Genomic DNA, 13270 nt, shown 5'->3' with positions numbered 1-13270 from the left:
CAATTGTGACCAAAATTTGCTACCAAAAAAAATGGTAGCAAATTTAGCCACCGATTTGCCACGGAAATGAGAATAAGTGTATTTATCATGATATGGTAGCAAAGTGGTTGCAGTTTTTGCCACCTTTTTATTTTCGGTGGCAATTTGTGGGAAAAATACGCAAAAACGTGAAAAATAAAAATGTATTTGTTAATTGTGACCATATTATCGGTGACAAATGAAAATTCAAATGGACAAGTTATTTTTTTATTGAATCTGTGCACTCTCCAAAAGTTAAATAATTAGGGTTCCAACCAATAACTCCCCACCCAAAATTTTATTCCCTGATTCTCACCCGCTCCCCTAGGTATAGCCATTCAAAGAACTCTTCTCCTATATGTTTGATCTGATCGAAGAACTCTACAGAATTCGAACATCAAATCGGCCATTTTAGAGTTCATTTGAAGCCACAACAACTGTTGATTTTCACTATTCAATCTATATTCAGGTCAGATACACAACATCGAACCCTAATTGATTCAGTTTTCGTCATAAATTAGTCATCTTTGTGTACCAATTTGTGAGAATTTTATACTCTAAATTGTTCCAAAATGATTGGATCAAGATACAGTGATGATGATGAAGATGATGTATTTTACTATTGATATTCCTCTGCACCACCACAACAACCTTCATCATCATCATCTGCAGACAAAACCCTAACAAAATCCTCTTCGAATCGGAACCGAAGTGGCGGTTTAGCCCCATCGAAATCAGGTTCAAGTATTAAAATTAACCGCACATTTTAAAACAAAGCTTCTAACAACTAATTACATCAACAATGGAAATAGTTGTATTAAGTTATGAATTATGATGTTATTGGTGTCTATGAATAAGCAATTTTGCATAGGTGAATTTTCTGTTTTTGTTGGAGTTTCATGAGATTCTTTGTGGGGAGAAAGTTAATGAGATAATATACTTCTGTGAATTCCATGTGACCTGGGGAGACTTGGGAGAGAGATAGTCGAGTTGAGTATTCATTGCAAAGTGACCCTGCATTTATAGTTTGAGCTGCATGGTTGTCTGTCCACGATGTCTTATGTTTATTAAATTTTTATTAACATTTTTAGGCAAGTATGTAAGTGTCACACCAAATATCAATTTACATGGTAGGGGATTTTCCAGGAAAAACAGTTAATTAACTTTTTAATTTATCATATTACTGAAAATACATAAAATGGAGATCAGTGACTGCAAGTAGATGTTGCAAAGTGAAGGGTTCTGGTGGGTCAGGTAATGGATAATACTAGTGTTTAATTTGGGCCGAGAGGGTCAATGTAAGTATAACCCAGAACATTGTGTACAAAGGATGTGATTATTTTTACATAATTATCTAGTGTGTTAGGTATGATTACAGTTACGTTTCTTAATGATATAATTTTTTGGTTAAGGAAGACTTAGGAGGTTTCATGCATGAAAGATACGCATTGGGCAACTTTTGATTCATCTGATGCTTCCATATGTTTCATTTAGGGGTGCAAACGAGTCGAGCCGAGCCTGAGCCCGACCAGGCTCGAGCTCGATTAACTTATGAGAGCTCGGGCTCGAGCTCGGCTTGATTCGAGCTTTGTTTTCAAAGCTCGAGGCTCGAGCTCGGCTCGTTGGTATTTTCTCAAGCTCGAGCTGGGCTCGTTTATTATCTATTAATTAATATATTAAATAAAAATAATATAAATAATAGACTTTTTAGGCTCACGAGCTCGATAAGTGAAGCTCGGGCTCGGACTCGTTTACTCAATAAGCTTATTTTTAGGAGAGGTGAAAGAACAAAGATGAAATATATGACTTGGTTGACCTCACCGAGCTGTGGATACAAGATTGTTCGAGTATTGACTCACATATCCTGACCTTTGTTGAAATTAAACTAAACTATGACTTATAAGTTAAGGGGTATAAGTAGAACGGGCAATTCTGACCCAAATGCATAAAAATGGGTCATTTTGGGTCTTTTTTAAATCACCATGGGTTGATTTAGGTTCCTTTTTAGTAATTAATGGGTCTGGCTGGGTCATCCTAAAATACAGAAAGATATATACGGGTCAAGCTGGGTTTGTAATTAAAAGGAAACGGGTTAGTGGGTTCAGAAGAAAAAAGAAACGGGTGGAACTGGTTAGAAGAATTCTCGGGTTTTTTTCTCAAAAGTTTTCCTTTTTCTTCTCTCTAAATCTCACCAAACCACCATATTAGAAGCTTACAGATTCTCCTCTACTCTCGTCTCCTTTACGCACTATCTCTGTGTTCTGGTAAACTAGCAATGCTGACCACCATAAAGTGTAAACGATCACTCAATGGCCAACAGTTACGAACCCAAACGGGTCGACATATGCGAAAGATCAGGTGGAGCGATTACTGAATTGAAACCACATGAATTACGAATTGTGGCTGCCTCGCCGGAAGTTTAACTGAATTTTGATTTGTGTTTATTTGCTTTTTTTTTTCCAAAATAGAACTGTATTCTTTTAAGTTTAACTGAATTTAGTTTTTCAATTAAAATGAATTTCTATTCAACATCTGTTGCAATTTCAATTTCTATTTTACTTAAGAAAGCAAAGGTTTTACCGTAGAGAATAGAGCTTCTATTACTGCTGGGTGCAGACAACAATCTGTAAAATGACCTGTTTTGACGCGAACCCATTTTGACCCGAACCAAAATGGCCCTTTCTTTAACATGACCCGCACCCATTCTGACCCAAACCCGTTTTGACCCGTCACTACACCCAATCTGACCTGTCCATTTTGCCAGGCATAATAGGTATCAGTGTTATTATTGTAAAGTATGTTTAAGGTCTAAATTGTATAGTTATTATGTAAGAGGTTTAGGGTGTCGTTTTATTATCATACTAAATTTGGATATGTTATTGTGATGGTAGGTGACACTGTGACAGAGCTACTCTTGGTCGTATTAGTAATGTTACTGAAGTGCCTGTCAATCATAGGGGCGAAATCAGTAAGTCTTTTGTTTCACATTGAGTAGCAACAACCTTATCTTTTTTAACTTGTTTCTACTTTTAACAGAGACCGATCACTATTTGCCTATTCATGGAGGAGCACATGCTTTTGTTGAACAAGAATCTGAACAATAGATCCTTGTCATTTGTATAATTCATGAATGGAGATGTACACACGACATTTATATATTGTCACACTATTTTGAGTTATAAATTTATAATAAACTTTTGTGATGTTTTAGGTGGTGGATCTTCTTGCACCTTGAGGAGGAAATATTGGTCTTTTTAGTGGTCCTGGTGTCGAAAAAACTATTATTATCGTGGAGCTTATTAACAGTGTTTCCAAGGCCCATGGTGTACATTTTATCGCCATAATTTGCTTGGTACTTAGATTTTATATTTTATATTTTATTGATAAGTTTCATCACCATAATTTGCTTAACATTTCTTCTATAGCATTATTTATTTTTGATTACTAGGTGGTTTCTCAGTATTTGCTGGAGTTGGATAATGAACCCAGGAGGGTAATCAATTCTACAAAGAAATGTTGGAGAATGGTGTCAATAAGCTAGGTGACAAGCAGGTATGTGTAGTAGAGGCTTATGTTATATGTAATGTGTTGACTACTTTTGGCTATTTATCTAATAGTTGTACCTTCTTGTTTGGAGGTGAATCTTTGTTCTTTATTCATATTTATTGTTAATTTGTATTTTAAAGCATACTAAAAACATATGAAATTTGTTTATGTTTTTTAAAGTTTTGAAATTGTGGGAAGCGGGTTTAGGGGTGTTGATGGTTATGGATCAATTCAGATGGTTATGGATCAATTCACTTTTATAATTGCTCTATAATATCTGAGTTTTAGAAAATTTTTGGTTTCAAGAATGAGCTGCAGAGGAAGTCAACGAGGATACAGGGTTTAGATATTCTTGCAAGTATGAATGCACTTTTTCCAATTGCTCAACTTTGTTTTCTTGAAAGATTTAAGTTATTTAGTAAGGACATCATAATTGAATATGATATTAGTCGGGACACTCGCCGCAACGCGTGGGCTTTCCCACTAGTTTGCTTATAATAAAAGTGTGGTATATGGTATAAACCATATCGTTATCTGCCAAAGATTTAAACTCATGAAATTACCTTCTATTCAGCATGCTTTGCCATCATCTTTAAATAGCCAACTTACATGACTCATACGTAATTATATATGTGTTCGTCAGTAATCTTTGCATGACTGGAACTATGATTCTGATGTGTTCGTTAGTAATCTTTGCTTCTAGCACTTGAGTTGTAGCTTACAATTGGATATTGTTATCTTTGCAACCAACTTGACCCGTTATTAGTTTTTGTTAATTCTGAATTCTTGATTTAATTCATTGGTTGTTTTGTAGATTGAAAAGTTGAACTTAGTTATCAAGGAGCTCGTTAAGGAAAATGATGAAGAAAAAGAAAGGCGAAATGGAATTATTGCTGGGTTGTTGGCTGAAAAGAAAAAAGATAAGGTGGATAAAGATGCTATGCTCGATACGATGCCACAAATTGAAGCTATGTTAACAAGTACAATTTGAAGATAGACTACAAATACTTGGTTTTGAATGTTTTGATGTTTATCATATAAGGATTTTTTTAGTTATTTCATGTTTTAGCTGATATTTCTATTAGAATGTTTTATATGCTTTTGATACACATATGTTTTATATAATTTTGGGTTTTCGTGATCTTATTAGACTTTTTATATAATTTTGTAATTTTATTGATTATGTAATTTTTATGAAAAAAGCAGGGAAAAATGAAAAATCAAGCTAAATAAAAAACCAATATTCAAGCAATCACAAAATGGTAGCAAACCCACAGGTTTTCAATGAAAATGGTGTTTAATGGTGGCAAATCGATAGCAAACATGGTGGTTAAATGGTGGCAAATCGGTAGCAAACATGGTGGTTAAATGGTGGCAAATCGGTAGCAAACAAGGTGGACCGTAGCAAACTTTTCAAGGAAAATGGTGGTTAAATGGTGGCAAATCGGTACCAAACATGGTGGTTAAATGGTGGCAAATCGGTAGCAAATAAGGTGGACCGTAGCAAATAAGAAGCGGTGGCAAATAATTTTGACCAATTTTGTGGTGGCAAAAATAAGGTAGCAAAATATAAAAATGGTGGCTATTTGGTGGCAGTAGGGCAATTGACACGGGTGTTTTTGTCACCGCATTTTCGGTGGCGAAATGGTGACAACAGGGAAATTGCTACTGTTTTGTGACCAAAAGTTTCATGACAAAAACCCTCTTTTCTAGTAGTGATAGAGATGTTGAAACCTGTTGAATTTTTATGAAAATAATGATTGAACATAAACTTGGTTTTTGGATGATAAAATTTATTACTTGAAAGAGTTTAAAATAGTTGTTTTAAATCCAAATATCAACTAAAGTTCAACATTAAAGTATATTCCTAGGTTATGAGTTGTTATGAATGTTTATTGTCGTTTTGATTGTTCTATTTGTTGTTTAGCAGTAACGGCAAGTCGAAAAAGAACCAAGTCTTCTGATGAAGTTCTTCATCATCCAGTTTAAGAGCGGTAAAATGGCAACAGATTTACTCTATACCGGACATAGACTACCGGTTGTTCAGGAAAGACTGGAAATGTACGAAGCATAAGAATGATCGAAATGAGGATTTATGGGAAGAAGGAAAGAAGAAGAGGCTATCTTAGTTCAGAAACAGACCGTTGGAGATAAAGTTGTGGAAGTATAAAATGTCACTCGTATAGAACGGGGTGGCGGAAGTTTGTGTGTGTATGAGACTAGAGAACGTGGAGGAGTTCTGTCAAATCGGAATCACTTAGAAGTTTGAGAGGCTTGGTTAGGAGCGGGTTTTAGATTGGTGTGCTGATGCAACCCAACGTGTTTACTTGAATTCGATAATGGAGTGGTTGGTGTGGTTGCAGTTTGAGAACCCAGACGATCCCGCTAGCATGTTGCGGTTGGTAGGAGATACGAGTAGGGGGACAATGGTCATAATTTTTGAGACCATTAATCAGATTGCCAATTTAGATTCATTGGCCGTAAACAATTATTACTACTACGACAGGAATTTGTTTTGGCAGAAGAATATTGTCAGAGCGGACCCAGACAACCTCCTCTCTTTGACTCTCCCTAACTAAACGAGGGGTCCTTATGATCGGAAGCAGATGTCCCTTGAAGGTAAAATCCTTCTGAATATCCCACTGGATAATGCAATGCAATGGTCCGGTTCGGAGAATGTACGTACCTGGGATCTTTGTGTCCTCCACTCCTTGCTTTACGGGGAGCCCAAGCTGTTGTCACAGCCCCCGATCCCTATCTCCCGGGAACGGGCGGCCGTGAACCAGTTTCGGTGGTATCACATTTATTTATTCAATTTGGCAGCGGAAATTTTCATCAGGATCGTAGTTAGGAAATATTTTAATCAGAGTAAACCACCATGTTTATAACATTAAACATATGGGTAAAAACCCAAGTTTTTCAATACACACGTTTCATAGGAATACATCCTATTTATTTGAATAAAAACATCCATTTTATTCTTAGGTAACTTTATTGCCACTTTTCCAAGCCTTCAGTGCTGTCCAGCTGGCTTCTATTTGGCTTTCACATTTTGTTACCTGAAACGCGTTTTAAAAACATTTTGTCAGTGGGAAATACTGGTGAGTGAATCCCAGTTTAATCAAGTTTGAGTAAAAACCAATTTGCAGTATTGAGGGCACATCCGCAATTACATTTGTATCCAAGACATCACAATTAACATCAGTGGTACGGTCATACTCAACTTATGGGATGTTACCACGCCAGTAACCAATTTTGTATACAAAACCCCAACATACCCACTATAATTGTATTCTTTACAAATACTCAAAAACTGCTTTGTATATATTTAGTTAAGTGAGGTTTTGTAAAAACATTCAACAAAAGGTTTACTCACAAAAATGAGTATATAAAAAAGAAGATTAACTCACATTGCTGTTTTAGGTTTTTCGTAAGGGTTTCCTGGAGATAATCTATAAATTACACAAATGCACGTGTGTTAGTATAATAACCCATTTTAACATTAGTAATACCCTCCCCGAGACGGCATTCCAACGACTACGTCGGGCAGAACCACGACAGCCGTTACGGAACCCTAGATCAATCGGGCAGCGTATCTAATACGTCTCCAGGGGTTATAATACTTACATCGTAGCAGAACCTCGCTATTTTAGGGGGTATAATGCCCGGCTATAGTGTATACTACTTCAGAAATTAAGAAAGAAAGAAAAGATTTGAGCGAGCAGACTGAAGGCCCGATGCCTCCTATTTATATTGCTGAAATCGCGTCCCCACGCGGCCCGCGTGGAGTTTGGGCCTGGTTCTACGCGGCCCGCATGGCCTAGGGCCTAGGCTTAGCTGATCCGGGTCATCTTATAGGTTCGACACGAGTTGGACACGTGGCCGCTCCGGGTCACGCCACAATTCCGGACACTCGCGGCCCGCATGGACTTAATCCACCATGTACGCGGCCCGCTTGGGCTTAGGGTTTTGGCAAATTCTGGTTACTACTCGCGCGGCCCGCATGGACTTGAGGTGAGGCCCTACGCGGCCCGCCTCGACTTAATAATTATTGTTTTTTATTTATTTTATATAGTATAATCTATCTTGGGGCTCGGTTTTCACATACGGGGTGCATATAAAGACAAGTTGATATATTTACAATATATATTAGGGTATCAGAAATATTATGAGGATGTCGGTTTTACCGAGGGTTGTTATAGCTGTCATGGAGGAAAATAGGCGTGATAAACATTTGGGAGACGAGTGATTCGTTTAATAGGAAAATGATTCCATATGTGCGGTTGATATGTGCTATGATCATAAAGCAGAATCACCTTCCGGAAGAATCACTATAAGTGGTCAAACCCATAGATGATTTTGACTTTGCAAAGATGAGGAAGAGGTCACATATACATGTTCAATCAATCGGTCATCATCATAAGCTCTCCGATAGGGATACAGGGTACACCTTCTAATATATTGAAGAGGTAGAGGGTGAAGACGAGGAAATGGAGGAAGGTGATGAAGAGGATGAGTCTGAGCCGGAGGGTCGAAGGGGCTCGAGGTAAAGGTTTGCCTGACGATATCATGAAGTGTCGGGTAGTGTGACACAATTTGTGATTGGCCAGCGTCACCCGACCTTTGGTGGGTAATACGATAATGTGTCCGCGATAACGGCCGAGGCGAGTGAGCGAGAGGAGCAAAGACTCAAAGATAAAGAAGAATCGAGATCGCAGCAGGATGCATATTAGCAGAGCTTTTGGAATGAGTATGCGGCTCATATGTTAGAGGAGTTACCTCATAGGAGGTTTTGGGAGGAAGAAGAAGATCGCCTCCGGATTGAGCATAACACTTTCTAACATTTCCTTAACAACATCTAAACAAACCATGAATCCACCACTTAAATTTCCAAATACCAGGGCCCATCAAATAATAGAGGTTTCAAGCTTATATCACTTACCAATTGATGATTTAAAGATATATTAAACTTGTTTTCACTTCTGGAAAGTCCTATACACCTCAATATTCAAGAATCTCGGATATGCAAATTGTCTCATTAAAGTTGAATGAGAGTTCCTAGAGAGATGAGTGAAACAAAAAAAACAATAATCCATGTTTTAAAACATTTTATACAATAAAGTGTCACACATTTATGTACTTGTAACCTACGCGGTTGTGTGGACCATCGACACACTTGCCAATCCTCTCTGATTTTTTGTATATTTGGGTATTACAAAAAGAGCATATCTCTGAAGTTCTTCACGAATTCTAGTAGTTATCCAAACTACCTCTGTCTCATCCCTTACCTAATTGCATCTACTACTTCATGCTTAGCATCTCTTTGTTGATTAGGGGTTATAACCTTAGGTGAAACTTCTTGTGGTCCTGAGTTTTTTCAAGTTCCACATTATTTCTCTTTATGGCTCTTAAACGAAGTATTTCTTTCAATAATGTACCTCACTTACTAATTACTAGTACAAATCGTATTCTCAATTTGGTTATATATAAATATAATACGTTTTTGTTTATTTAGGATTACCAACGAAAACACACTGTTCTCTTATGGGTTCTTACTTGTTAAAATCCTCACACCTTACAATAACAAACCCAATCCTAATGAAAGATATGATAACTATGGAGTGTTTCCATGCCATAATTCACGTGTTATCATGTCCACCATTTTGCTCGAAACCATAATGATTTCTAAGTTGATGGTTCCAATGTATAGCTTTAAAAGGAGTGGAGCAAGTTTGTACGACTTAGCGTCGATCGAACCATGTATTAGAGTGTGTTAGTCAAGTTGTTGCCATCTGGAGTTTGTTAGAGTCAGTTAGTTTGTTAGATGTTACTATTATGTCGTAGTTATTGTTCTATATATACCTATCTCCTATAAACATTTTATTTATTCTAATGATATCATAGAGAACTCTTATCACTTTTATAATATCAGAGCTTTTTTTGTCACAAGCAACTTTTTTTTTTCCGCCGATTAGTTAAATCTCCAATGATCTTTTCCGGCTAGTTTGTCATTTTTACCGCCATTCCTTTTCTCTATATCTCTGCAATCTCTTCTTTTTCTTTCATATTTTTCAGTTTGCTTTCTATTTCTTCATCCATATCTTTCTAAAAACTGCTATGGTTGCCACTTCTTCATCCGATGTTACGTCGAATTCTTCATCTTTGACTACAACTTTACCTAATATCACAAATTTCGTTCCAATCAAACTCGATGAACACAATTTTTTGAATTGGAAGCACCAAATGCTCATGATTCTGAAAACCCTCGGTCTATTTCTTGAATCAAAGCTTACATGTTCCACTAGAAGGTTCTAAAGGTCGAGCACAATGAGACAAGTCTGATGGTTATGTGTCTACCATAATCACTGCAAGTTTGTCTTCAATCTTCATGTATCTAGCACGAGGCAAAAATACTTCATTAGAATTATGGAAGAACATAAAGGATTCATTCAATCAACGATTATTTGCTAAACATAATCAATATAGGATGCAATTTCACCTGTAAAAACAACATTCAAAGTCGATTGAAGAATATTTTATGCAAAGGAATTGGCTAATGCTTTAGAGGCTGTTGGTGATCCTATTACTGATCAATCACTTATTCAACAAATCCTTAATTGAATGAATGATGATTATAAGGTCTTTCGGTTGAATATTGAAAACAATGAGGTACACCCTAACTTTCATCAGTTGAGTGCACGTTTGATGACCTTTGAAGTGACATTATCACAATACTCGCCTTTTCTAATTCCTCAAGCCGCCATGGCTGTTCTCAGCCTCCAGCCACAGCACAAAGATTCACAGGTGCAACTTGTGTACCAAATATATTCTAAATCTGGTCATATTGCTGCGAATTGCTACTTTCGATACACCTCGTCTGATTCTCCATCTCGCGGACACAATTCCGGTGTAGATGGAGAGGTAATTGTTGTCATTATAGTGGAAGATTTGGCTAGTGTTTGTGAGAAGGTTAACTCTTGGATTCTTGATTCAGGGGCTACTGCTGATATAACCGCTGATTTTTCATTAGTGTTTGATGCCACACCATACTCTAGTTCTGAAAGTGTGATTATCGATAATGGTACATCTTTTTCATCTCTCATATTGGTATTATTTTACTTCGTTTGTCTAGTGGTAGTCTGTTACTCAAGGATGTATTTATTGTTCTTAGTGTCGCCTACACAATTGGTTATTGATCATCATGTTTCCATTATTTTTTCATATTGGTTATTGATCATCATGTTTTCATTATTTTTTCATATTGTGCTAGTCCACAAAAGTTATTCTCTCTGTCTGTCGTTGCATCTGTCCCTAGAGAGACCTTGCACTCTAGACTAGGACATCCCTCTAACGATGTTTTGTATCGATGTTCATTTGTATATCTAAAAAATAAAACCAACAATAAACATTGTACTGCTTGTAGTATTTCTAAGTGGACTAGATTACCATTTACATTTGTCGTATTACATTTGACTGTACCATTACATATGCTTCATTGTGATATTTGAGAAGCTTCCCCTATTACGTCTAGAGATGGTTACCAATACTTTATTACTTTCATTGATGATTTTAATCAATTTACATGGTTGTATCTTTTGACTCATCGTTCTCAAGTGGTTGATTGCTTTTAGCATTTCTAACCACTTGTTGAGAACATCTTGTCATATACCATCAAACATCTTCAGTGTGATGGTGCTCCTGAGCTTATTCGCGGTTTTATGGCTGAATTTCTCTCGGGTTCTAGAATTTCTTATAGAATCTCGTGTCCTTATACACCCCAATATAAGGCGGTTACTAAGGGGAAGAACCGCCATCTTTCTAAGGTAGCACGACTTTTACTGTTTCATGCTCGTTTACCAAATAAATTCTGGTACGATGCATATGCCACTGCTGCATTTCTCATCAATCGGCTACCATCGCCAGTTCTTCATCAATCGTCTCCTTATGAGTTTCTATACGGTTCTCGTCCTCATTACGACATTCTTCATACTTTTGGATCTTTATGTTATCTGTGTCTTGGTGATACTTGATCGGATAAACTATCACCCAAATCCACTCCATACATTTAGTTGTCTATGCTCCTGGTCATCTTGGCTATCTCTGTTGTGATCCACATACCCCTCGTACTTATACATCATGACATGATCGTTTTCATGAGACGATTTTGATATTCCTGCTTCTTCCTCTCCTATTTCTTCTCCTTCTGTTCCTATTTGCTCATTTTTATTCCCCCTCTTTTTCTGTTTATTTCTTCATCATATCCTTTTCCTTCTTCTTCTTCTCTTATTCCCATGTTACTCATTCTTCTCCTTCTCCTCCACATCCTCCTATTCAGACTCACTCGATGGTCACTCGCTCTCGTGACCACACCCGACAGTGTCGCCAATTTCCTGATCTTGTTCTTTTTCATGTTTCCACTACTCCTACTACTAAGCCTTCCACGTTTAGACATGCTCAACAATGGATTGTTTGGTGGGATGTGATGCGTTCTGAGATTGGTGCTTTATATGCCAACCAAACTTGGCGTCTGGTTCGAGCTCCCACTGATACCAACATTGTTGGTTGTAAGTGGGTTTACAGGATTAAGCATAACCCTGATTGTTTAGTGAGTCGATACATAGCCTTACTTGTTGCCAAGGGTTTTCATCAGACTTTAGAATGAGGGTGGTGATTACACTAAGACATTCAGATCGGTGGTTAAACCCACCACTATTCTTATTGTTATCTCTATTACTTTCTCTCAATGATGGGTTGAGTATTCGGGTTTCTGATAGTTGTGATATACATGTTTATTCTAATGTTGATTGGGCTAGTTGTCCTACTGATCGACGGTCTACTACTGGTTATTGTGTTTTTCTTGGACCAAACCTCATTAGTTGGAGTTTCAAGAAACATTAGATGGAGTTCCAAGAAACAAAATTCGTTGGATTTTATCTATTTTACATGAGCTACGTATTGGGTTGACATGTCCACCTATTCTTTGGTGTGACAATATTTGTGCTACTTATCTTGCAGTCAACCCGGTATTTCATTAGCATGCCAAACACCTTGAGGTTGACCTGCATTTTATTCAGGATATGGTTTTGGATCGTGTTTTGTTTTGTCGGTGAGATATGTTCCTACTATAGTGTGAATTTTTGATCTTCTGACTAAAGGGTTGTCTTCCTCTAGATTTGACACTCTGAGGTCCAAGCTTCACGTAGCTGCCTCACGTTCATCTTGTGAGGGCATATTAGAGTGTATTAATGAAGTTGTTGCCAGCTGGAGTTTATTAAGAGTCACATAGTTTGTGTATGTTGTTAGTGTTCTATTGTAGTTATTGTTCTATATATACCTCTCTCCTGTAAACATTTTATTCATTCTAATGAAATTATAGAGAACTCTCGGATGAGTCTTTCACATTCTTCACTCATGTGTAAGCTTTTACAGCTGGATTTAAGAACCTCACGAATGTGTTCCTTGAGGACATATAACTTCCTTTCATGTTTACAAACAATCCTCAAACTACGGATGCATTTCAAGAAATTTGTACCATTGAGTTACTCTTTTTCCTAGATTTGACAATCCGTATTACTTGCCATAAGCTTTACTATCCTTTATAGGACATGCTTGCCAAATTAAAAGCTCTTTTTCCTAGAATTTGTGGTGGTTTAAAAAAAAATAAAAGCTATGTTACCATTCTATACATATAAGTCTCCTCTAGTTC

The 13270-nt window shown here is 37.1% G+C and overlaps 1 long non-coding RNA gene across 3 annotated transcripts; it reads left to right on the top strand.

The window, feature by feature from the left end:
- The first annotated feature begins 254 nt into the window (after positions 1 to 254).
- On the top strand, positions 255 to 4710 carry LOC110894516. 3 transcript variants are annotated; one of them, XR_002566370.2, is made up of 6 exons: positions 255 to 487; positions 2910 to 2986; positions 3055 to 3156; positions 3230 to 3370; positions 3479 to 3570; positions 4379 to 4710. It is a non-coding gene; the product is annotated as an uncharacterized LOC110894516 (long non-coding RNA). The 3 variants fall into 3 exon arrangements; XR_002566369.2 differs by having other exon boundaries at positions 3444 to 3570; XR_002566368.2 differs by having other exon boundaries at positions 256 to 487; positions 3467 to 3570.
- Positions 4711 to 13270: the final 8560 nt, after the last annotated feature.

This window comes from Helianthus annuus, chromosome 12 (assembly GCF_002127325.2).
Source record: "Helianthus annuus cultivar XRQ/B chromosome 12, HanXRQr2.0-SUNRISE, whole genome shotgun sequence".
Lineage (NCBI taxonomy): Eukaryota > Viridiplantae > Streptophyta > Magnoliopsida > Asterales > Asteraceae > Helianthus > Helianthus annuus.
Note: the sequence above shows the minus strand (reverse complement) of the source record. Positions and strands in the feature narration are given on the sequence as shown.